We start from the raw sequence: 27117 nt of genomic DNA, 5'->3' as shown, positions 1-27117 counted from the left end.
CACAAGCAATGGTTGTTAGATTAGCCCAGCAGGCTCACACAGTGGGCTCCAGCTTCGACTATTTTAACAGTCACGTCTTCATGCTTAGACCACCTAGCAGGAGACCGTTAAATCTCGTCATATTATCACACCTTTGGTTACACCGAAACGTTTGCTTTAATCCATACAGAGGTGCTGCTGAAACTGTAGCATGTGAGAACCTTGGGAGAGTCAACATGCAGAATGAAAAGAGTATGCTTAAACCCCCGTGGCTTTGTATTCCCTGCTATCATTCCTCCACTCCTCAGACCAATGACGTGGTGTTTCTTTTGGGACGCCGTGGCTTCAGACAGAATGGTGCAGGTTGCTTAGCAACTGGGTACAGAAGGAGATCATTAAATTGCACTGATGTTCACTCAGTCCTTCGTTATGTATCTGAGAACTTGTTGCTCCGGTCCTCAGTGAATAAGATTCTCCTCTTGGATGAACGTGGCTGTCTGAGTGCAGCTCAGCATCAAGATTGGAGTGATGGCACCTCAGCGAGAAATCATCATGCAGCTTTAAAGAAAATTATGATAAAATCTATCAATAAGTGACTGAGCGAATGATGAGGAAGTAAAGGCCGTAAAATGTCAACTCGTGTCCAAAGCAAATAAAAAACTGAAGTCATTCAAATCTTTCGTATCTCAACATTTTCATTTGATAACTGAAGTTTGCTGAGAAGCTTTTCATCTGCCTTGTCTTTCTGAATGGAGCACTCAGCCATTTGCCCTCAGTGAAATAATTACTTGACATATTGGCCCATATTTGACAGAGTAAAAGAATGTATCAGCCAACCGAGCACAGATTTACACTTAAATAAATATGATCATCTAGTGAGACAAGTGACACCTGTAGTCAGTCTATATCCACAATGTTAACACTGCACTGTGCACTTCACACCATATTTACTGTGTTGAGGTCATTTTAGGCGAGAATCACCATGCTATCAAATTTCTTCTCAGGACAAAAATTAAGATACATAGATCTTACTGTAAGGAAACTCTGTTGCGCAAACACAACTTACCTCATCTCAGTTAACATCAACTTGAATCAATGGAGCGCAGTGTGTTTGTGCATGCAGAGCTCTGTTTCCCGCCTCTATAAAGCCTGTGAGCAGCGGCCACTGTTCACCAGAGAGCCGACACCTGCACTATTTATAGCCCACGGACATTAAAGCTAACAGTGTAACAAGAGACCGCAGACATGGCCCACCACTGGTAATTAGAAACCCAGTGAAAGCTCCACAATGGAGGAGTAAGACAGTGCCAGAAGAGACGCGCTGGGGATGTGCCAAAATACACTTCCAGATCTCCTGAGCTAGTTTCACATTGCAGATCTCTCATGCAGTCGTTCCAGGATTAATGAAGTGAAATCCAGGCACTTTTTTGGATTTAGAGCTGTTGCTATGCTGTAGCTAAGCTTGTGTAACAATTACAGTTTCCACGCAACAATTCTTTTAAGTTCTCAACCGTCCAATGCAGCCCATTGTTGCAGTTACTGTGAGCCATGTGTGAAGAATACTTGCCGAGGCATTTATAACAATGAGCTCTAATACTTGCTCTAGCTTACTATGCAATAAAAAAGGAAAACAAATTAAGACTGTGTAGATGGAGTGGACACAGTACACTGCTGATAACAGCTGTCTGAAAGACCGTCTGTCTGAACATAACAGTCAGGTATCCATGTCTACTCTAAAAACTCTCAATTGTCTCTCATCTGTCATCATTTCTCCTCTTCATCCTAGCCATTAAAAGTCCCTTCTAATGCTTCTAATGTAGGAGCTGGAAGACAAAATCATTTAAGCTTGAATGTGGGAAAAGGGAAAACTAAAGGGATTGTCAGGGGAAAAGAGCTTTAGTCTTGTTGTGGTTGTGTGTGAGCATGTTTTCAGGTATTGCTTCCTAACTGGTGTTTGAGCCTTCAATCTACCTATTTGTCAAGTATCCGCACGTCACACACATCTGTCTGTCTGTCTGTCAAATTCTGTAATACTGATACCGACTTCGATTATGCCATATGAGCTGGATGGGCCCATTATTTGAAAGCAAGTCCACATGTACTTCAGTTGTTTAGAAAGCTGTGACAACACTGTGTTGCTGTGAAGCTCCAGAAATGTTTTGTGGACTACAGAACCTCACCTGATTTTCCATTGGCGTGTGGGTGAGTAGATAATGACCGAAAAATGAATTTTCATGTAAAGGGAGGAGTTGTACTTTAAAGCTTTTATTTGGTTAAAACAGTGTGCTTCAGAATGCACCATCACACACACACACACACAAAAAAAAATATATAACAATACTTATTTTTTACATTAAGTGCCACTTGAATAGCACATCCCACAACTACAAGTGAGGGCTCTAGAAAACAACTTCATTTTTGGTTGTTTTTCCTCCTCCTGACTATACATGATTTGCATGTCTGACTTCATAACGCAGACAAAAGTACACATCAAGAGCATATTAACGCACACACACACGCACGCAAGTTTGCCAGAAGTACAGTTTTTTTAATTGATTCCCTCAATTAACCTTACACAGATACTTTAATTAAATTCTATTCTGGACTGGCTGTGTTCAGGTTTTTAAATTTCCATCCTGCTGCTGAACTCATTATGCCACACTTCATCTTTCCTGTATCAGCTTTATTAAATATATTCCTGCTACAAAGCACTGTTTAACACTATATGTAAAATCCCACACGGAACTACTGAACTATCTGTGTAAATCAGGGACACAGTTCAGAAAAGACGACTTCAATAATCTATTTAGTATCAATTAAACAAACTGTAGAAATGTAATTCACTGAAGTCGTCACTGATGAGTTCTTGTAATGTAAAAATCGACTTCATAACAGCACCACAGGGTGAGATGCTTCTCAAAAAAGCACCTGTCTGACAATGAGCCAGATGTAACAGGAGCAGCTGAGGCTATGAAGGTACTGAGGGACACACAAACAGCCAATTAAAACATTTATTGCAAGCATCTGGTGATCCAAGAATAATATGCCTCATCTTTTGTGTTCAGAGTGTGCCATAGTCATTAAGAGCGTGCACGATTCAGTTTGTGCACAGCTCAACTGAAGTGCTTTCATTTTCACATTAAGTGACAAACTCCTTGATTTATCAGCGCAGACAAGTGTTTGTCCAACAGTGTCACAGATAAAGAAGGGTTTAACGGCCACTGATTGTATTTTCTACACGTCCCCTCTTGAGAGCAGAATAGGCATCTGAGATGTGAAATCCAGCAGAGAAAAAAAACTCACGCAAGAGATCGTTACTGCCTCGTCCCTGACAGCTCCAAGCTGAGAGTTACAATGCAATGACATGCTCAATGTGAAACCACTGTTGTGTTTTACTTTAACTGATGGGCTAGTAATATGTCCTCCATTTCAAAACAAATATTTCAACTGGAAAGAAGATTGTAGGCTTCTGAGTTACACTGAAGTGCATCACTGACCATTAGCCTGACCTGAATGTTTCGTCTCATTAGCAGTGAAGCTCCATCTATAACCCGGCTTCTTCTGAAGGCAACAATCTCATCAGTTTACCATGACAATCAAGTCACATTAAGAAAATGATTAGCTCTTTAAGGAATAATCACAGCTACTAGCATAACACACCAATACCTCTGACTGGACTGTTATAATAAAGATGAAATTCTCTGACTCTGCTGCATGGGCTTTGATAGGTTTGTTGTCCATGATGAGTCAAAAAATGATATAGGAGTATAATACTGTGGAGTACTTTCTTGAAGATGCCCTGTGGTTTTCTTGTAAAACAGACAAATGTTATGTTTATGTTCATAGTTTCTTATCAAAGCTCATTGCTCGTATCGTAAGGTCTTAGGAAATGCACTGAATGTCTTTGTTCTCCAGTTGAACAGCAGATGAGGATGTAACAACTGGCAGCATCGACCCTGCTGAGTTGCTGAGTTCATCTTTCTTCAAAACTTCAGAGATGCACAGACGTATAGACAGGATTTCAATGTCAAATGCCGTCAAAAGACAGGGCAGAAGATGTGGCAGTACAAATAACATTTTGTCGAGTGATGAAGTGCAGCTTAATAACGATAACTGATCAGCACCAACGACAGAGAGACTAAAATTCAATTAAAATTACTTTGAAAATGAAGACTTTAATTGCCTGATTGGATTCACTTTTTATAAAACACTTGATGATTCACAGCAAAAGTTACATTTGAAATTTGACATCTATTAGACATTCATCATCAGCTCAAAACAGAACAAACAGAAGTCTTGAAAGGCGTAATCCTACAAAGGCATTCATGCATGTATGGCCATTACTAAATATAGACTGAACAAAGGAACTTTAATCAGTGTGTCATTCGCCTGAGAAATGTAAGAGCCCATTTACAGTACTTAATGGGATTATGATTGCATTTCCACATTGTATCTCTTTTTTAATGAATGTTGAGAAGTTGTGTCTGTTATATGCACTATAGTCTAGGCCAGGATCAGTAACCAAACCTGTTCCTGCTGTTACTGGACTGCTATAAACTACAAGGCTAAACACTGTTAAAATTAACCATGCTTCATACTTGTCAAAGATGTCCTTGAGGGGGAAGAGAAATGATTACGACTGATATTGTTGGTTGGCAATACAAAGCTAAGAGAGAAGACAATTCATTGCACAAAGGAAAACTAGATTGTAGACGGGCATAGCCAGACCTTCCCTCTACTTCATTTCACCGCTTTAACTCTGTTAGAAATGAACAGCCGAAGTCATCAGTCACCCTGGATAAAGGCTGTTCCACAAAGTGTTTGAATTTCTCTGTAATATCAACGCCACAATGAGAGGCAGACAGTGAATGTTAGTATATTGTGTGTCCTTAGCTGGTCTTTGCCATCACAACAAACAAGGCAGAAAGTGAAAATGTAATTTAACTTTCTATGCCCACTTTCAGTAAGCGACTTAACACAATGCCTAACAGCAACCAGTAGGGTACATGTTTTAAGAATATCAAAGCATTTTAGCTGTAGTCGGAGGAAACAGTAGTAAAGACATTCTACATCAGTGGGTTTTTCTGTGTACCACTGCTGAGAGAGGATGAATCTGAGAAGCTCTTGCACTGACAAACTGTCATACACTGACAGACATTGTAAGAAGCCATATGGAATCCATTATCATACATTAAGTAAATATACAAGCTTAGTATTTTTCAAGGTATTTGCATTTCTACTTTTTACTTTCAGACCACTTCGAGACTTCTGAACACAAGTTCTTCTAACTTGACATCCTTTGATTTGAAATTGGTTAGATGAACATACTGTTCAATCAACCCATGAAAATAAGTTTCTCACTGACATGATAAGCAGACTTCCCAGCAGGCATTGTTAGAGGGTTAAAACTCTCATGGGACCCCTTTACTCATAGTTTGAAGAATGTGAGGGAAATATGCTTTTGACAACATTTTGAGATAAGTCATGTTTTTTTTTCAGTTTTACAATAATGAAAACATTGCTACCCATGACAGCATTAGGTTATAATTCAACTTTTACCCTGTCACACTCTTGCACTTTGGATAAACCCAGCAAAGAGTGGTTTAATTTACGGATGATGAAACAGAAAAACTCCGCTTAGAGCAGCTACAGTGATAATGTTGACACAACAAAGTTATGTCAACAAGATATTTTAGGGAAAATGACTTACAGATGAAATCTTTTCCGCTTAGGAATTCAGTTGAAAGAAACTGAAAAGTTGTGTTCAGCTAAAGAATTGCAGTTACTGATGTTTACATAAACTAAGAATTTAAGTAAAACTGGATTGGCATCATGTTTTTAATGGTAATGCAGCGATACCAGAATGTGGCGTTTACAGTAAAGATACAGAAAATCTATTTGTAAGGGGCCGATTATCTTTGTCTCTGTCCATGCATATTCCCTGTAGCTTTTCACTCAATAACAGTGACTTATGGTGGATTGTTTCTTTACATGACAGAAAATTAAAAAAGAGGAATTCGGAACTGTGTAAGAGCCATCTGAATTAGGAAATCTGAGGGGGAATGTGTTTACAACTGCAGCTCTCCCTACAAAACTCGAGGGGGAAAAAAAGACACTTGGCCCATATTTTAATTTAATCACACAATTACCAGCATTTTATTGTTTGAATAAAGTTTAATTTATTACAATCAGGTGTGTACTTCAACACAATCACTCTGCAGAGCAGATGTTCACTAAGGCTTACAAGAGTGATATGAATATGCAATGCTTTCACAGCGTTGCTGCAAATTACAATGACTGTCAACCTCAACTAATTGGTATTCACCACCCACACTATTCTGTCCAGTCCTCCTTCTTCCTCCAAATTAATCCTGATAAATGTTACTTCCCAAGGTGGCAGAAAAGATTATAAGGAGGACATCAGAAGCAATTTGAAGTTGTCCACACAAGGTTACATCATTCGAGTTTTTAATCACTGAACCACAATATAAATTCTTTTGTAAAATTCAAACCCACTCAATTCCTCATGCTGTCATTATTAGATAAGATTAGAGCTGAGAACATAAGTGTCCCACTGCCTGATTTATTTCTCTGAGAGAGTTTTTACATCGTGTCAAAGTGAGAATAGGTGAAGGTAAGTTATATATCAAAAGAAGGTCGCTTCAGTGTGTCCTGACCTTGGTGTGAGACTGACAACAGCTGCCATTGGGGGCATTCTCTTCCCCATCTATTTCTGCTCAAACACATTCTTCACTTTCCTGCTTTTGTCTTTCAAAATACTTTGTAAATGTATACTGCCATGCGTCTCAAGTATCTTATGTGTTAATGTGACACTACACCAACAGAGATCAGTGCACTTGTGATGAAAAGAATGACAGCATGTGAAAACAGTTGTGTCATATCTTCCATGGCTCTGGAGAGAGCTTTTAGAAATGTCAAGTCTTTAAATATATCAAATGTTTTTGCTGAAGATGATTAGCCAGTTTTATAAAGCTCATTGGAAACCTGCTAAAATTTAACCAACCAATCCATCTGAGTCTTTTGACAATACTGATATTTTTCATAATGGCCCAAAATCAGATGTATCTCTGGAAATGAGGGCAGCATGGTTGGGACGTGGAGTTCTTTTAAAGAGTAAAGGTGCAGAACTAGACAGTTTGCTCACTGTTCTCTCTCTGGCTCATTTAGTAAGGCCTACATGTGACAACAACCTAGGCCTAAAAAACATAAGAAGCTTATTCTCCAAATGATATCTAAAACAAGCATGGCAATGACAGTGGAGACTTTTGTTATCAAAAGTGGTTTAAGGGCTATGGGCCAACCAAAGTGCATGTACAGTTCAGTCATATGCACAATAATCCACTGTAGATGTGACTAGGCATCCTGAATATGTTGCCATGTTAACTTTAATATCACAGGGCTGAAGCACAAACAGACATCTTTTAGCCCTTTAGGCAAAGATAAACACATATTATGCCATTGAAGCTCCCATTGAAGCTGCCCTCAGGTCTGCCTTCATGCTCAGTCAGCCTACCCACTCTCAGTTAATGGCAGAAGGTATGTCAACAGAAATAAATCACTGAAGCACTGCTAAGGTTAGCAGATGTGAACATCAGTTAACAGTCTGTATAATTATGTTATCTCAGCCAGCCATTGTGTTATATTCCCTGGGGACTGCGCTCAGGCTGAGCCGTTTTTCCTTCATCATCACAGTCCAACAGAAATCAATTACCAGTGCACAAGATGTAGCCTACTGAATATTGACAATTAGATGAATATGTCATATGTCTTTCTTATCAAAACAGAAATTTATGCCACAATTACAAGCTCAATCCATTCCACACTATTTAGCGTTCATTAAATCCAAATCAAAACGCTTGGGGCTGCTTGAATAGGAGTGAGACTGAGCAACAGCTGAAACATCACGTCAGAGTGAGGCATCCGTGTGAAGCCTGGGAATTAATATTCCCAGACAACAAGCACAAAAATGCTACTTTGCAATTAACCTGGCTAATGAAATATAACAGATGAGGAAAATATACCTTTGCTCTTCTGCCTTGTCTCTTTATTACATGACACACTTCCCCCTCTCTCAGCCATTAATCAGCCGAATCGACTACTTTGACAGGTTTTGCAGAGTCAGGAATGTATATTCATATCTGCATAGACTGCAGACAAAGTCTGGGAGAACATCCAGAAATACAACGAGAAACAGAGTGTGTGAGAAAGATGAAAAGACAAAGAAAAGAGCAAAGAAAGAAACAGCCTGGTTCCTGCTGGCCTCACAAGAGTGCAATCTTTTTTTTTTTCTCTCTCAAGGCTATTTGATGTAGCCTACAGCAATTTAGCATATAGTATTGCCGCTATAAAAACTAGTGTCTTGAGCTTTATTTTGACAAATGATGGCATGGATCTCTGCTGGATAAAAAGACGTTTGGCCCATGTCCATTGGACCTGCACAGACAGACTATGAGCTGTACCTATAATTCAAATGTCTCTGCACAACATCATCTTTTGTAGCACACTAGAAAAAAAATCTGAGGGAAAACATGAAACATCCACTTACTAAATGGATGCAACAAAACAGCAGAAATAAAAGAAAAATGCAGCACAATCACTTTTATCTTTAGTGGTCTCCAATCGGCTTAATCTTTATCTGTAGGAGACCGCAGAGAATATCTGTGGGTAGGGGGTAGAGGGGAGACCACTATTCAGTAACCACTCAAAGTGCTGCGTGCACTAGCCATAGCCCTCCCTCTGGCTCTACCATGCATGCCTGGCTGCTTGATTTAGCTCAAAGCACTAATGTTCATGGGAGTGCGCTTACAGGATAAAGCAAGCTGAGCAGCGCCAAGGAAATGACAGCTTTTACAGCTTGCAAGAAACTGCTGGAAAATGCACTACAGGCCTGACATACAGCACACTGGCAGGGAATATGGGTTTTGCAGCTTTTTACGACCAATATCCTGTGGGTTATGCCTCTGCGTCTGCAGGGAAGTGGAATCGGAGACGTTTTAAGGAGCTGTCACTCTGTTGTGTTTGCACATCAGAGGTTGCCCTGCAGCGCTGCTCTCTCTCTGTGGCAGGGAGGTCCCCTGGGAGGAAAGGCTGTGCAACAAAAGTACGCCTGGGCTCCGTGACCCTGATGACAGTCCATTCTTCCCCTCCACCTGTCTGTCAAGCTTTCCTCAGGTCACCACTAAACAGCGATGGCAGCTTTCACCACCAGTGAAAGGTTCCAAGAGCTATGATGTGTCATCCTGGGATAAACTTGCCACCACCACAGATAAAGGTTATCAAATTATCAGAGCAATTGCATGCAGCTGATGATGTCAGTGCTATGTGTCTGAGCATAACTAATGACTTGTCGGCGAACTGATTTCCCCCATACATCAGCCAGGAGAGACACCACTTTGCAGCGGTGACATCCTGTCTCGGTGAAATCTGTGCCACCTGTCACCTGTCAGACACCCATTGCACAGAGAAGTCACAGACAGGGTGTGTGCTGAGTAAGCCTTGGAGTGCATGAGGAGAAGGATAGGATGAAAGAGGAAACAGGAAAGGGTAGAGGAAAGGATAAAGATAAGTGGCTGCGGAGAAGACAGGCCTAGGAGTGGCAGATGGAGAGGAGACACAGCGGAAGCAAGTGATTATCGCTGCACTATTGCAAACACACAAAAGGTCCTCAGTGTGGAACCAAGCAAGGGCAGCTTCCCTTTGCTTCAGAAAGCAGCACTTTAACAGGGACAGATAAGAGTGAGAAAATCTTGAAGTGAAGAAGATAAGTGGAAAAAGCTGTATGCCTACACTGTTGCAGTTACAGTATTTTGCACTTCAAGTCCACAGCTTTAGAAAGAGGGTGAATGAGGTCAGGGGAAAGAACAAGGGTTTCTTAGCCCTAAAGCAGATGATTTAGACACTTTATGTTAGAAAAATAAAGTGCGAGTAAGCAGGATGAACAGACTTTAATGGTCATAGATGGACTGATAATATGTCTGAACAATGCTCAATACTCTTGACATTTAATAGGAAGGAAAGAATGACATCAGCATGTCATCTCTGGGTTGCTACAGCTGCCAGACAAAAAAGCTACACTGATGCTTTAGTTTGCCATTTCACATTTTCTGTCTGTCAGTCAACACTGTCCACAAAACAATGGTCAGGGGAGCTGAAAAGGTTAAAGGAAAAGGTTTTCTTTGAGTAAACAGCAGAGAGAAACATGACATGGACCCTCATATTGCTCACAGCACTGACAAAGACTAGTGTATGTACTCATGGGAAGAAAAAGACACATCTGGCTTTACAAGGACAGATAAAAACAAGACACATCTGACATACTGGTCCTTACCACTACAGTCAAAAAGCTGTCTAATATATAGCAATCTTGAACATACACTCATTGTTGGCCTTGCTAGGCAATGGCTGTAAGGACAGTAGTGTCGGTCACCAGTTCAGTCAGTTCCAATCAGCTAGGAGGTCAATAACGTTTTTCCTGATCGAATTTCTCTTCTTCTGGATGGATTTCCATGACAATCGGTAGAAACATTCATGGTCTTCAGAGGATGACTGAAACTCGATTAAAGTGAAACTCTCGCAAAATGCAACCTAGGATTTTTTTGTTAATGTACCTGAGTCAAACCTTCGTATAAAAGCATAATTACGACTAAAGAGGCATTTTGGATATTTACAACATCACAACAAGAAACTTTGCTTGTAGTATCACCAGGGTCTCTACATATGAACACAAGCATTGAGAACATTGTTTGTGTACACTGTTTACTAAAAAGAAAGTTTTTGAACATTTCATGTTAGCAGATACTTGCTCTGTTAGTCGCCGTTTTGCCAGCCAAGAAGTATCAATTTCCGAATGCCACTTAACATGGGGGTGATTTGAGGCGGACCGCTCCTAAAGCTCCATATAAATATGGATAATTTGTTGTTTTGTCATTAGCGAAAAACAATATTGACCTTGAAGTTGAAAAAGGAGTCTCATATAAGAAACAATGCAAAAATAAAAAGCTGGAAAAGGAAGTCGACACTTCTCCACTAGCAGGACAGCAGCTAGCAGAACAAGCAACTGCTAACATGAGTTGGTCAAAAGCTTTCTTTTTAGTCAACTCTGTGTACACAAACAAAGTTCTCAATGTTCACAGGAACTACTCAATAAATTAGAGATGGCTTGATACCACGTTTTCATGTCCGATACCGATGAGACAACATTGAGTATACCAATATCAACCCGATTCAGCCTTTCCCCCCTTCTCTTAAACATTAAAACACAGCAGATATTTGAAAGTAAAAACAAGATGCGAGAACCTAAAAAGATTCAGTTAGAGGCTAAGTACTGAGAGATGAACAAGCAGATTTGTAAAGCAACTTCCTCTCAGGTTCCCTGGACAGACTTGAGTTGAGTATTGATTGGAGGGGGAGACAGGGCTTGGTATGGCTTGGCTCAACTCGACACAGTAGGCCAAACATGTCAGAGGAAAAGTTGTTGTTGTTTGAAAAATTGGAATTGTTTGTTGCATTGCACTAAAAAGAATTTCATACTCCTTGCACTGCATAAATTGCATTAAATTTTTTATTCTGTTAGCTTAAAGTCATTCCACACAGCATACATGATGAGAGTCTCATTCAAGCTCGCTCCAGCTAGTCACGTGCTACTCTCTTTACAGCATGTTGTGCATCATTTGAGCATTCTTGGGAGCGTCTTGACTAAAAAATTGGATCGAATTATACATTTCTTCCCCTCAGATATCCAATCCAGTGATTTTGGCAAATACCAGACCAGTGCCTATGCTGAATATCTGAGCATCCCTACAACAAATTGCTATGATATTTGGTACTGATAGCTATTGTTCCCACAGGATCATAGTCACTCTCTTCATCAAGTGCCACCAACAGGTCAAAGTTTTTACTAATCCTGTGAATAAACTAAACATCAACTGAACAGAGCGGAAGAAAACTTTGTTAATGCCCACTTATTTCCAGCTCCATTATGTAATTGACCTTTGTGATTGTTGCGTGAAATATGTGAACGTCTATTCGGGGAACCGCTGTGAAGTTGGGTCAAAACAATTATGTTCCGCACGGGATGAATTATTATAACTTGGTGATCATAAGACTGTGTCATCAGGTCAGACCGAATTATATCCCCATCAACCTCAGCTGTACTTTTTGCTAAGTGCTAATTAACAAATCTCTGCGGGTTAACAGGCTACATTAAGATGGTGACAGTGGTATGGTAAGTATTCCACCTGCTAAACATCAGCATGTTATGTTGTCATTGTGAGCACGTAGCTCAAAGCACTGTTGTGCCTTAGTTCAGCCTACAGAGCTACCAGAATGGCTGCAGACTCTCAGTCTTGTCACCTTGATGGGTGTTTCATTTGTATTGCTGTGTCTCCCCATGACTGCAGACCACTATGTTCTAAGCACAGGGCACAGTGGCACATATAGTACATAAGACGTTTGGATCACTTCATGCCATGCAGACATCACGATGGGAACAAGACTGCAAACAAAAGTCTCCAGCCATGATGAGGACCGAGGAAACAACAGTGAACATCATTTGTATTACCCCTCTGGTAATACAAACAACAGAAAACTAGAAACTTGACACAGATGATTTCTCGACAACATCACTTCAATGACAGAACACAAAATGTATTTGTAACTAAGCACAGAGAATTTTCAATATCCGATAACTGTTTTGTATGCAGCCAGGCGTTTGCTGCCGTGGCATTGTAGACAGATGAATGATGGAGCCTTTCAAGCAGCACACACACAGACAGTACGAGGCTGTCGTGTGAAGATCAAAGCCAGTGAAAGGGCTATGAAGGCAGAGAACACTGGAAAGGAGACAAATGTGACATAGGAGGTTCTTGGAACACAAAACACTTGAAAGTCAAGTCGCTCAAAGTGTTTCAGGGAGGAAAAAGGAAGACGAAACATTGTTCCTGCATGTCAGACATAACAGGATGCACACTGGTAGGTGGAAGCACACGCACACGGACACACACGCAAACATGCGTGCGCACACACACATACACACTCTCCGTCTTCTCTGTCCCAGACTAAGCTCTGCAGTTATGCGGTGCCTGGCACATCGAGTTCTCCCACTTGTGTGTTTGAGTGCACACAGCTGTACTGCACAGTATGGGTGAGTGGAACAATGGGTCTGACAAAAAAAAAAAAAAAAACACACACACACACCTCATCTGCCCACACATGCACACGCTAAAACAGATCTGTGTGAATTCCTCCAAATCACCACAGAGGCCTGGGAGCAGTCCAAGGATACAGAGGAGAGACAGACAGTCAGACAGAGAGAAAAACTCCAATCCAACTGTTCAAATCACATTCAGAGGTGCTTCAAGGACACACGACCAGTTAGACTGCAGCACAGTCTGAGCACAAATGTGTCCTTCGGTGCTCTGAGGAACTACCTCCTGTAGTCAACTGTGTCTCGGCAAGTGGATGTGTTTTTAATCAGTCAGGACCCCAACAGGGATTCTTTCTTGTTCTTTTACCTAAATAATGGATGCTGTGTGGGATTTCACAGCAATACATTCAACTGAAGAGGTAGCAGCTTCTCCTCACTTTCACCTTCCAGTTGGTTCCAAATGCAAAATCCAGTCTGATGGTCTGTATCGTCCTATTTTAAGTGCGGATATCATAAATATTTACCTGACACTAAATCTGAACCAGACATTTAAATGTGCACTGGTAATATCTGTTAACACAATATATCAACCATGTTATTCTTTGCTAGCAATAAAGAATGTGAATGGTATCAGTATGTAGGTGTGTTCATGTATAAGTCGATCAACTTTTCTAGTAACAATGCTGCCACAAAAACAAGTTACTGTAGATGCTCAAAATTGCGATCCTTATTTTCAGCCCTGGTTGATTCGAGGGTAAGCTACTGCAGGGAAAGCTCTTTCAGCAGCTAATTTGTTAGAAACACAACAGAAAAACAGCTGGTGTATCTGTTTACACCACAACCAAACAAACTTGCCTTGTTCTAATAAAGAAGTCAGTCAATAAATAATTGCAACTGTGATCTGATTTCATGCTGCACATGGTGCAAGTAGTTTAACACACAACAGCAGGACAGTTTGTCATATTGCAGACAAGACAAAGGTGTGTAGTCTGTCACCTGCAGCTCTTCATCAAACAGCTCACTGTGCTGCTCCTCACTGTTCCAGCATGCCCTTGCAAAAAATGTAAAAGCTAAAAATAACTGTTGACTTGTTTTGTGGTTGCATTTTTGACACAATTGTATCTAAAAACATAATTAAGTGTCAATACATTAAATGCCTGTTATCAAAAATTGGGTCTGATTTCATAAAGTCATGTGAAATAAAGCCATTTGTATGAATAAACATAGCTGTTTCACACATCTGTGTAATCGATTCATTTAACAACATACATATAAAAACTGGATTTAACTGGATGTGAGGATATAAGAGAGATTCTTTCTTAATATACAGTGCACAATGTAGGGAGTGTATTTCTATTCAAAAGAGCCATATTTCTTCTACTGCAGTACAGGCTCATCCAGTAATAAGGCAACAATGATATTGATGGCATCGTTGTGGTTTTGTTTATTTGTATAGAAAAGTTCATACAATCATTAAAACAGACACATTAATGGCTATGCAACTGTATACCATTCCCATAACTTCCACACATTCTGTTCACAGCTGGTGACTGTAATCAACGGCTCAGAATATACTTGTCAGAAAAACTCCAAGAGCTGTTGATCATGCTGCAGATCAGAAAATCACTTGAAGTGATTAAAAAAACAACAATTGAGAATGAAACAAGAGATTTGCACTTTTATCATCTTATTTTCATCCCTGTTTGCATTATTGATTGTTTTTTTCTTTTCAATTGCATTCGGTTTTAAATATTATTTTACATAAAATGCTTCAATTAGTCATGAGACAACAAGTCAGTTACCAATACCTGAAGGCTGTTGCATTCTTTAAAGGCTCATGTTCTTTTTGAAAAGTTCATGTTAATGCAAAGTATTGATGCATTTTAATAATACTCCATTGCCAAAAGCAGATTTCTTGTACAAAGATAAGATGGCCCTATACGCTGGCAGAGAGTGGGAATTTAACAAGTGTATGGATCGGGGAGCAGAAACGCTAAGCTTGGCTGACAGATTGAAAACAGAGGGAGAAATCAATCAGTGAATGTGCAGGCTCAACAATGCATCACTGATTTTACTAAGGGCAGACAGGAAGAAAAAATGAAGCAGCGAGAGAGAGTGAGGGATGGATAGAGAGGAGAGAGAGGGGAAGAGATGTAGCTAACAGCTATTTTCATCTGTAATAATTTCCCCTCTGCCCTGTGATGGACTGATCGATGTCTTAAGGGTGGATTAACTGGAGAATCCCCCATCAGCTAAACCCATTCAAACACTATGGCCGCCACTGAAAGCACTCACAAAAGGGAGTGGGTGGGAACGGCGACACAGACCATGTCTCTGCTTTAGGCTGGATCTAGCTCATTACCTGTGTTTGTCTTGGAGCGCAGTGCAATTTACATCCAGCCAGGCCTGTAAAATCACTTGAACCTGAACAGTGGAGGGTTCACCCACCAGAGCCGACAGAAACAAACACAAAGGAGGATATTTTAATGGGAGGGATTCACATCGGCGGCAGCTTCTCAGAGGGATAGAACGGCAGAGCAAACACACACTCTTACAGCAGCCTCGTGTTTCTTTTTAGTCTCCATGCAGTCTCTAGGTCGTGACCCTAGTGAGGGGAGGGGGGGCAGTAATGATACTTGGCATGCTGATGGGTTCTCAAGCATATGTGCAAACACACACAGACACGGAAAAAAGGCACATTATGTGCACAGCAATAAGGAGACTCCATATATAAATTGACAAGCGGCCAAACTTGGGTCAAGTTGATTTGAGAAGCCAAATATCACGAAGCTAAAGCTATTTTATGCAAATATACTTTATAATACCATACATTGCTGTATGAATATTTTGTCCCACCCCTCATACATCTTAATAACTGATAATTGATTGTTTAAGTAAATTATAATGCAAAAATGTGAAACATTCATAAACTCCAGCGTCTTAAATGAGGAGCTGGAATCAAGCTGCTTTTCTCGATTTTGTATCATTGCATTACAAACACCTTCAAGCATTTTAACTTTTGAAAAGATTAAACCATAATCTGTCTATAAAAACATTAAACAAATGGATTTATCGCAAATGAAAATCATTGCAAGTTGCAGCCCTGAGCTATTTGCACTCTTGGTGTTGATGTGTGTGCTTCTGAAATACTTTGAACTGCAGCAGAATTTGCTTGCTTTAAGTTGAGAGAGTAATTCACTTTCACTACCGTTTTAAACCCCTTTAATGTCCAGCCGCCTGTGAAAACATTGAAGATTAGAAAACTTTAAAGTCTACTTGGTTTGCAACTACCATCAAACTTGAATCTCGAGGTCTGAAATCTACGATAACGTAATCACACTGCTTGCGGTCGCTATGAGGTTCCATTTAGTTGTCAGTTTCACGTTAACAGCGCCACAACACAACATTTTCATCTTGTTAAATTGCAGCTGCTCTGTGGCTTCAGCTCTGCCCACTTATGTCTTCAGATTGAATTACAATCATTAACAGCATCAACATGTCTTTTTATCAGCTATGTTTCCTCACATTTTAAATGAAATAGACCGTGAGCTTTCTCCTCTCAGAGTAAACCATCTTTGAAGTATGCCTATCCTGTTCCCTCGGACGCCTGTTTCCATGCTTACCCGATTACCGCTGCTTTGTTGAGCAGTAATGAGAAGAGGATCTCTAATCTGTGATGCAACGCTAATGAACCACTCAACAGAGAACTGATTGGAATAGATAGAAACAGCCACAACGCCCACATATGGAGGCAGACAACTTCTAGTTTGCAAATCAATCAAGTTTGCTGTTCTAATACAAAAGTTCTTTCATTTTAAGATAATCCCCTGATGGCAACCTTATATTTCCTTAAGTGTGGGAAAAAACAGGCAAAAATTAGTGTTTGTGTGATAAAAACAGATCAAATAGTGACCTGAATGATTCACAGATGACTTGATTAAAATAGAAGCGTAGGTGGAATCATTTATCATCCCAAGCATTACTTGTAGCTGTTAAATGACTCCCTGGGCCTCAGTGCTAATCATTTGAAACTGCATCTTAGGATAACAAAACACACATTTAGATCTGTATTGTGCAGCTTTGTTGTGTCCACAAAAAGATATTGGACTGTCCCAGGTCAAAAGATTACCAGATGTGAAATCTCTAATTGAGCGATATTGCCCTTTTAATTCAACTAATCACTTGTGCAGCAATCCTTTCTCATTATCTGGGCTCAGTCCCTGATGAAGACAAATGGAAGGCCCTCCTGCAAATCCAGACAGTCATGTCCCATCAGCCTGCAGCAGAGAGCCGTCTGCCAAGGTAAACAGAAACACTCGCCATCACAGAACAATGTCTGCCAGCCAGCGGGGATGTGCTAGCTCGCTACATTTGACAAAACACAAGGAGCAGCTACAAAGCACGTGCAAAGATGTGGGTTTATACAATAGGGGAAGGCAATATTCATAAAAAAGCTTGTTTGGATAAGCAAGCATGGAGTAGGAAGCTGTAAAACAGTAAATATATGTCATTTCTATGATTTTGTAAATCATACATTCCACATCATCATCACATATTTCACTCCCAGGCTGTATTCTTCTAAGCAGCAGCTGTAAAGAACTGAGGAAACTCAACCTGTAATTGGACTGGTCTTGGAGCTGTGTACAACTTTTCAACAGACAAGCTCTGAAAGAAATGAACAGATCTGTGCTTACAAGTTGATCACAGGTTTACACGACGTGCAGATGTTAATACTTCTCACAAAACATGACAGAACTTTCAAAATAAGCCTGCTTTGCTCGCTGTTTTCAAGTAATATCAGAGATAGATTTGGGTCCCAGTTTGACACAATCAAGCAGTGAGTAGTGATGGATGACTACAGATGTCACAGCAGCTTTCAGTTTGGCACTTTATTTATAAAACTGTTCGACACTGGTGAAGACTAATAAATCAAACATTTTTCTTCTGTTTCAAAATATTTAGTGAGAACAACTGAAATGCTGATATCACCTCTGGATAGTGGACAACATTTCATAAACATTTAATAGACATATTTTTTACTATTTTGTTATAAATTAATCTGTTGATCAGTTAATCCAAGTATGTATAACATGTCAAAAAAGAAAACAATCCCTAGAGCCTAGACTGACATCTTGACAATGATGCCACAGTATTACAGCGCTATGGCACAATCCACTACAGCCATTCAAGTATCAGCTGACAGAACAAGTCATGAGGAAAAGTGCAAATAAAATGAGTTAACAAAAATATAGTGCCGCTGCCTCTTCCACCCCCTCGCCCACTATCATTATCAGCCCATATTTTCTATGGCTTGTCTCTGTGCGTCTCTATCATTGTTATCTGAGGAGATCTCAAACACTGTTCTCTCCCCACAATAAAGCTGTCAGCTGAGCAACTGGCAGCTTGATTGATTCTCGCTCTGCAAAAGTCTTCAGCTAGCAATCCCTCCCAAATCGCTGAATTCACTCTAATGCTGCTCACGACCAAAATTTCATATGTGAGTCAGGGAGGCATTTATTTAATGTTAACACACAGTGTATGGACAATGAGTGCCATTTAAAGATATAAATGGAGGCACATTAGCCTAAATGAGCTAAAACGATGTGATGAAATTTGATCTCAGGTCAGTCAGCGTAGCCTCACGTTAGGATAAAGAGCTCTTTGCTTTGCTTGCAAAGCACCACAGTGCACCATTACACTGCATTATTGCTTTTACACAGTAGGACACCTCTAAAACACGGCTATCATTGCTGTCTCTGGGCCTTTTTTCCAGTTTCTTTCTATGAAACAGCAATGTATTCTGGCCAGCATTAACTGCACCGATGCATCATCAGCTGAATGTATTGTATAGCCCATGTTCATTGTTAGAGCGTCTAGGGGCCAGTGGTATAAAGTGCATTATTTATGCTTTCCTGCTCTTTGTGGCTGTATGTATCCAGGATGAATGAAGAGGAAGATGAAACACTGCGTTGTGACTGCCAGGGGTGAAGGGCTGAGGAATGAAAAATCTACCTGGGCTGGCCCTGTTTTACCTTACACGCACAAAGACGCACTCACCCAAAACACACACATGCACAAAAGCAAGGTAGCTCGCTCCCCTCCCCCCCGACATCCCTTGCCATCTCCTAGCCTATTTGAAGGTGACATGTAGGAGGAGATAGATGTGAGGTTTGCAGCCATTAAAATGTCCCCATGAGGCGAAAGAGCTGTTTGTGTCTTTAGAAGAGTTACAGAGCCTGGGGTGAGACTGAAACAGGAGACTCACGCTGCTGAGCTGTTTTCATCATAACAGGACGAACCTCTGTCACCGCTGAGAGGGAACACAGCTGCTGTCTGAAACCGTAGGTACATGAAGGAAACAGAAAGGTATGGCAGCTTGATGATGGTAACTTCAGATGGCAGGCCCTTGTCCAAAAACAGTCATTAAAACGGAGCACACAGGCTGAGTCAGTCTGGGAAGAGAATTTGGTTTTCCGACACTTGCCACGAAGGACAAGGCTTTATTGAATACAGTCACTACCATTTGTCACAGTAGATTAGGTTTGAATTGGGAACCTATAATTTCATTCTAATTCAGTTAATTTCAAAATAACTCAAAGGGGTTAAGGATCCTCAACAGACATTAGCTTTCTCTTTGTAACACATTTTAAATCTATACAATATTACCTCACTGTAGCATTGAGATTCATCTCCTGTAAGGGCCTGCAAGTGTAACTCCTCTTAAAATAGATTCAGAGTTATTCGAAAACCATTGAAAAAAATAACTAACATATGCCAGTCGATAAAAAAAGTACAAAGTTGCATAAAATGGAAAAACTCAAGCAAAGTACACGTGCCTCAAAACTGTACCTTGGGTACATTTGGTACTTTAGTTTAATCATGCAATGTATCAACAACTTCCTGAAAAGCGTGCCTTTTGAAAGACTACATCAAGTTGTGGGAGTGTTATTTAACCACAAACAGCTGTTTCAACAGGTCGGATTTGACGTTATAGGCCTGCTTATGTCTTCACATTAACACACACTTCACTATATAAAGTCAGTATCAGGAACTAAAGAAGATGTTTTCCAGTTGAATATGAATATAAGTCAGTGGCTCGGGTGATACAAATGTCCCTCTTCCTCCCAGAGACTTCAGCATAGTCAGTATACCAAAGCAGATTTTTAGGGTCACTAGACAAAGGTATACAATTGTATGCATTTGCCAAGATTCCTCAGCATCCACAGAGAAAGGTTTTGTCACAAGCTTCAGTGCATATTTATAACACTTTGGGCAAACACTTGAGGCACTTACTGTACTTTGGTTCGCCTTATAAAAACACTGAACATCAAATGTATGCTGCCACAGTCTGACTGCAGGCATCTTCGCAACTTTAGAGGCTAAAGTCAGTGATGGTAATAGAGTTTGGATGGCCCTGTGAAGTGCTCCGCTCCTTGCAGGCACAATTAAACTAATCTCTTTAGAATCACCACAGGACAACCACACCGACACACACACACACACACACATACAGTGCATCTTCATATCTGTGCAGTATGCTGAGGAAACATGGCGGCAATGTAACGAGGCAAACCAAATGCTTATCATAAAAAGCAATAGTTACTCAGGGATTATGAGCTATTAATGATCGCAGTGCTTGCAATTAATGCAATATAATCTTAGTGGCTTGTTTGCACTGCCAAAACACTATTTGAATGGGAGCAGCGAGCGAGAAGGAGACGGTGAGAGATGGAGGGGGAGCGAAAAAAGTAGAAAAAGACAGCTTAGTACTGGTGGCAAGGCAGCACTGTCCTTGAGAGCATGTGAACTGAATGCTGAGGAAGGACAGTGTGGTGAGCTGCTGGCTGGCTGGTTGGCACTAACACTGCCCCTTTGGCTAAGCACAGCAGCTGAAAACAGAGGAGAAGTCAAAACCTCTCTGCATCCGAATGTGGCCTGCAACAGCCACGATTTACTAAATGATTGTAGGGTGTCAGTGAGAGTGTCTATGTGTTGGCATATGTGCAAGGCAGTTGAAGCTAAATAACAATTGCCGGGCTAATTTTTTTTCCTACTGAGGCAAAAACCATTTATTCTGACCTAAATGTTCCAATTTGGAAGCATGTTGCTTTGACAATTGCATAATCATAACATATGCAATTACCAGCATCAAAATAAAGTAAATGACACGTTCATCCAGCCGTAAATCATTTACAGTCACACTGCAATTACAGATGCTTTGACGCTCCAGGTCGCTGTGATTATACAAGACAGTTCCGTGTCTGCAGCGCTGACGTGACTCTCTGTGAACCAGTTTCAGTGGGAACACAGCATGGAGAAGCAAGACATAATTAGTGTTGAGAAGCAGTGTAACATTAGACTTGCCAACGCTGCTAGACATCAACATGGGTAAATTCACTCATCATGATCCAACATAAATATAGCTATGCAGATAGGCTGGTAAAATCCCAATGATATTAAGTGACTTGATTAAATAATCAGCATCCACATAAGAGGTATTTGTACCCACTAATCACTTCATAAACTAATATGAGCACATTAGTAGAACAAAATCCCTTCCTCTGGGTACTCTGAACCAATACGAGACGATAGTGCTGATAAAAGCCTGTTCGTGTGATGGGAAGCATCATAGGCCTCAGCATGGTGCCAAGATGACAATTTAGAACAAAGTTTTGGGGAAATCTACCTTTTCTGAAAATGCACAGTCGTCCCCACACAGCTGTTATCTGTAGAGTCATGTTGTTGTGTAAATGACAATACTGAAGCAATGTTCCAATGTTAGTGTCCTGTGCTTATACTACTGTTGTAGTATTTATCACAACAGAAACAAAGTAGTAACTAGACTGTCACCAGAGTAAATTTCTGTTTTCCTGCTTTTAGTCCTCTTCAATTCACCTAAGGATGACAAAGTTAAAGTGGCTCTGAGGAACAAGGTGTTGTGCTGGAGCTGGTCGTTCATGTTAGCGGATTTAATTTCTAAACTAACATTAGTTACTGTTGTTCCCTGTTAGAGCAGTGGAGTGAGGCACTGAGACAAGGCACTCAAGAACGCACATAAAGTCACATCGTTTGGACTGTTGCAAGAAATTCGACCCGAGTCCTTCACAACGTAATCCACAGTCCAGCACCATCATCAACTTCAACAAATCATCCATGGGCTTGAATAGGTAACTCAGAGAATGAAGAGAATGGGTGGCCTTTCCTGAGTAAGAGTTACAAGGACTTGCTTTAAAAAAAATACAGCACAAAAGCATACACTTGAATTTATTGTGACAAAAAGATTTTTGGAAATTGTATGGATCAATTTATTTATATTTTTCTGTAGGTGTTTCTTACTCTCAAGTAAGGAGCCAGTGAGCACAATGAATGAGTGAATCTGTCTGTCAAATGAAACAACAATGTAAACACAACAACAGCAACACTCTGCTGTAACACAGCATTCAAAAACAATAACCTTTAATCAATCATGTATATATTCTTAGAATAGAATTCTTAGAAATGAGAGAACTTGTTAAATCTGATGACAACTGTGTTGCATTCCCACAGTTTATAGAATAAAAATCACAGTCCATATGGTAACTGCTCTTCTCCAGCTGTGTAATTCACACCATTAGTGAGATGGTGTGTGTCCCCCTGGAGGGCAAAAGTTCACTTTTCAAAGGCAGAGCACGGCAAGGGAGGTCTTACTTCCAAAGACACATTGAAGCTCTGTGTTGCTGTTTGCCACACAGTCAGCACAGTCAAGGGTAATTAGGAATCATGTTCACTTTGTTACTTTGTAAAATGGTCTGCTACTTTTACAGGAAGTCCCATTACATCTATGTACATCCATATCATTTTTAAGTCTGAGGGGTTGAAATGTAGAGAATATCTAAATCTAGCGAAATGTCTCAATAGAGAAAAAGTTTTTAAAAAACGTTATCGTAGAACATTAATGTAAATCATTTACTCTCATTATGCAAAACTGCCTTAAACTGTTGTAGCATCAGGAGACTGAGTCAAGGCCATTCTAACAACTGAGGTGTATTATAAATCTAACTGACAATTAATGGAGGTTGGCGTGAAAGTAAAGTAAAAATAAGCTGACATTTCCACACTCATCATCAGATAGAGATGCAAATATCTCTAAAGATTTCAAGACACTTCAATCACGGAGATAGCCTGGGTAAATTATTCACAAGACAAAGTCCTTACGAGCAATGGTCCCAGTCCACATAATCAGTCATAAAAATGAACATCCAAGCCCCCATAAATTTTATGAACTCAATTTTTTCTCTAGTTCCAGTGACAGACTATTGGTCTCAGCACTGCTCCTTAAATATGCTTAGAGTGTCTACTCTAAATCAGCTGGAGGCTGGAATTGTCTTTATTTAGGAGTCTGAGCCACTTGTTTAATCCTTATAAATAACAGATGACAATGTTTTACTTTTCTTCTTTTCAGGCTCTAGTTCTTCATGTTTCATTTTATTCAATTACTCATGAGAAAGGTAAAACATGCCAGTGTAGGGCAGTTAGGCTGCCTCATTTCCAGCCACTTGTGTTCATGCTCAACTGACAGTGCCGTTTTGTTTGCTGTGCAGTGGCTTTTTTCCAGCAAAACCCCAGATTATGCAAATCATGTAAAGCCACGGCTGCCAACTCCCTCTAAATTGGGCGACTCTTATTAGTTTTGTCAGGGCATCATTTATCATCCAAAAATGAGTGAAAATTTCCATTTAGTGAAAACAACAAGAGAAGCAAATATGTTCATGGATGCATGTTCCAGAAAGACTTGTATTGCTAAAGCTCAGCGGGGCCACATAAAGACATACAGTGAATGTTTCAACTGGCCTCCACTGAGAAGTTGACAAAACAATGCATGTTGATGTTGATATCCCTTTCCTTGGTTTTAACTCACTGACTAAGTGAGGTTCACTGTTTTAAATGGGTGTAAAAAGTCAAGCCAGCAAAGTAGTGCCATTATGATCACATATGAATGAGGTTAAGCTCTTTTCCTCAAAGGACTCACACACCAGTACATACTACTTACTACAAATTACATCCATCCCTCCATGTTAACATTTGACTGACCCATTTTTCATAAAAGGAATTAAACAGGGAAATATGTTGGGCTAATTCTTGCACCATTCCCTATGGATGACTGGGTAAGAAAAAAAGCTGCCCAGTTAAAATGGGAGGGCCTTAACCAACTACACACATATGCTGGCATTAAGCAGGCCATAAACCATCTGTTACTGTAGAAGACATCATTATAGTAAAACCATATGTGGCCTTGTTCCTGTGTAATCACAACAAAATGTGCAGCTTATTATACATGCTTATCACCAACAACTTGTAGGCTAGTGTTTTCCCCCTGCTGTCCCTCCCTTCCCAGTGATGACAGAAGCCATATGATGGGAATTGTCTCATGGGGGCAGGAGGTGGGAGAGATGGGACCCTGCTCAGAAGGATGCTGGGACACTGGCTGATGAAAGCAGCGAATCACACATCTGAAATTCTAATCAGAATGCTCGGCAGGGCAGAGGCAGTAACACTCGCCATGCTGCTTGGCTTGCCATCAACCTTACACTCACACACACACGCACAATTCACACCTCTCAGAAATCACTACTCCTCAGCTGAAACAGATACTGCAATTACCTGGAAGGCTCGGAAGACTCCACTGCAGGGCGCTTGCTGTCTCTCACTGTAACAGCAATGCATGCATGTGTGTAGTCATGCATGTGTGCCTCCACACTAGGGTATCGGACTGCAGCACCACTTCATTTTTTAGGCCATAAAATGCAATAAGGCAGCACAGCTCAGCAAGTGCAAGCAGTTTTAGCTATGATGAATTCAGCCAGGTCAATATAGTTTTTTGCGCATTTTGCAAACTTCTCAAGATTATAGAAATATTTTACCCACTATGAAAATTACAATGCAAAATTGGGGTTACAGTAAATAAATACTTTACAGCACATGGTATGACCATACTTAAATTTTAAACAGAAAATGGACACTGAAAAAGAAATTAAAAAATTGCAACATGGAATACCCAAGGTAAATAATTAAAAGGCAAAAAAACCAAAGGACTCGCCTGACCCCGTTGCTGCTGTGAGCTCAGTGAGCCACAGTCTAAATGAAAACCAGCCAGTGAGAAGCCAGTGGCAACATTTTCACCAGAAGTTCACTCATCTGCCTTATTGAGAAAATATGTGAGAAATACATATCAATTACTCTTTTTTTTTTGCTTTTACCCTCATTGTAATTAATTACAATGTTTTGATGGAGCCAGCTAGAAATACTGTATGCTTTATCATAGTCTCAGTTTCTGAATTGGTTATCTGAAGTCTCAAATCAATATGTTTATGGATAATAGTACATTTAAATGCTTCAGCTACATTAGATGGATTAAATATAGATGTGAGTTTGTCTTTAATTATTAATGCCACATGATGCAAGTACCAAAATCAAAACCTTGAAATGTTACTGTAAGGGAACAGGTCGATGTGAATAGCAAAGCTATTAGCTGGTTTTCAGTAAAATAGCAGGTGTTTGGTAAGTTAGCTCAGTGGTTGTTAGTTGAAGAATTTCACCATTAAACTGTGAAATTATGCTTTTCATCAAAATGTGACTTTGGTGTGAAAAGGGCTCAAAGGCTTTTTGCTAGTTAATGGCTGCTTCTCATGTTGATTAAAGCTCCTAAGCTCACAGCAGCAGCACGGTCAGTAAGGTTGAGGGGGATGAGAAGCTGCTCCCCATTTTTGCTTTTACAGCGTGCTTCACTGTAAACAGAGAGAAGTCAGGATGGGTAGGATTTAAGTGCTTACGTGATGGATATTTTCTTTGCATCAACTGCGGGTAGAGCTGAAGTGGTGGTATAGAACATATTTGGACAGTCTTCTTTGATTTGTCTGCAGATGAGATGAAAAAAGCACCAACCAGGTTTCCCCTCTACTCGACTATTTTTGTGGTTTGTCACAGTGTGAATAGCACTGGGAATGAGCTGTCCATCTTCACCAACTGTGTCTGAGCATGCTGAGATGAGCCCTCAGCTCAACTGATTGTCAGGAGTGTCAGTTAGTTTGTCTGCTTTTCTCTCTCTGTATGTATGCTTGTCAGTCAGCCTCTGATTCCTTCCATCCTATCTCCCCTAGCCAGTTCACCTGTCTGTCTGTCTGTCTGTCTGTCTGTCTGTCTGTCTGCCTGCCTGCTTGCCTGCTTGCCTGCCTGCTAACCATCTCCTCATCTGTGCTGACTGCGCCTTCTCTGCCACACACAGAGCCGAGCCTCTTAGGAAAACAAACATCCGTCTTTTCCTCCTCTCCTCTCTGAGTGTCCCTGGGAGCCTCCTTCCACAAAGCAAATAATGTCATGTGCCACCACAGCAAACTCCCCCATTCCTCCTCCTTCTCCTCCTCATTCCTACCTTCCTATCTTTCCCCTCTATCCGGTCAGACAGCAATCTCCTCTCGCCATAACACACTTATACAAACATGACAACAAGCAAACTGCAAACAAAATCAGGAATCTCACAAGCCAGGACAGTCATTTACAACTGCATGAAAAAAAGGCTGTGTCCATACAAACAAAGATCTTATATCACCTTTATGTCTCTCCATACATTGACGCCCACAAGGAAAAGAGTTAAATTACTTTGCTAAATCCAATCACAATTAGGAAGGATTGTGTAATTCAGAGCTCAAGGGGCACGTTTCCCCTGATTTACCACAATCCGTTCAATTAAGAGCAGATTAGCACCTGAGGGCTGACAAAGAGGTGATTTAATTAACCTCAGCCTATTAGTGTGAGAACATTGCTTTTGTTTCTGAGAAACTCAACAAGCCACAATAAACTTACATCTAGAGTGTTTCACATGATTGATGATGTAGTTACTGTAAGTACAGATGACTGAGGCTAAGAAAAATATGTTTTATTTCCTAATGTAATTACCTCACATGGGATTTCTTTTATCATTATGTCATACAAACATT

General features: G+C 40.4%; 1 protein-coding gene and 1 long non-coding RNA gene across 18 annotated transcripts in view; one reads left to right on the top strand and one right to left on the bottom strand.

The window, feature by feature from the left end:
- The window catches only part of auts2a (activator of transcription and developmental regulator AUTS2 a), a 362432-nt gene that overhangs the window by 241064 nt on the left and 94251 nt on the right, over window positions 1-27117 (bottom strand). The gene's annotated exons all lie outside the window — the stretch shown is intronic.
- Window positions 12848-14276, top strand: LOC119030722. Its single transcript, XR_005078394.1, has 3 exons — window positions 12848-12969; window positions 13055-13141; window positions 13258-14276. It is a non-coding gene; the product is annotated as an uncharacterized LOC119030722 (long non-coding RNA).

The sequence above is a fragment of the Acanthopagrus latus genome, chromosome 13 (assembly GCF_904848185.1).
Source record: "Acanthopagrus latus isolate v.2019 chromosome 13, fAcaLat1.1, whole genome shotgun sequence".
Taxonomy (NCBI): Eukaryota; Metazoa; Chordata; class Actinopteri; order Spariformes; family Sparidae; genus Acanthopagrus; species Acanthopagrus latus.
This window is presented reverse-complemented; position numbering and strand designations above follow the sequence as displayed.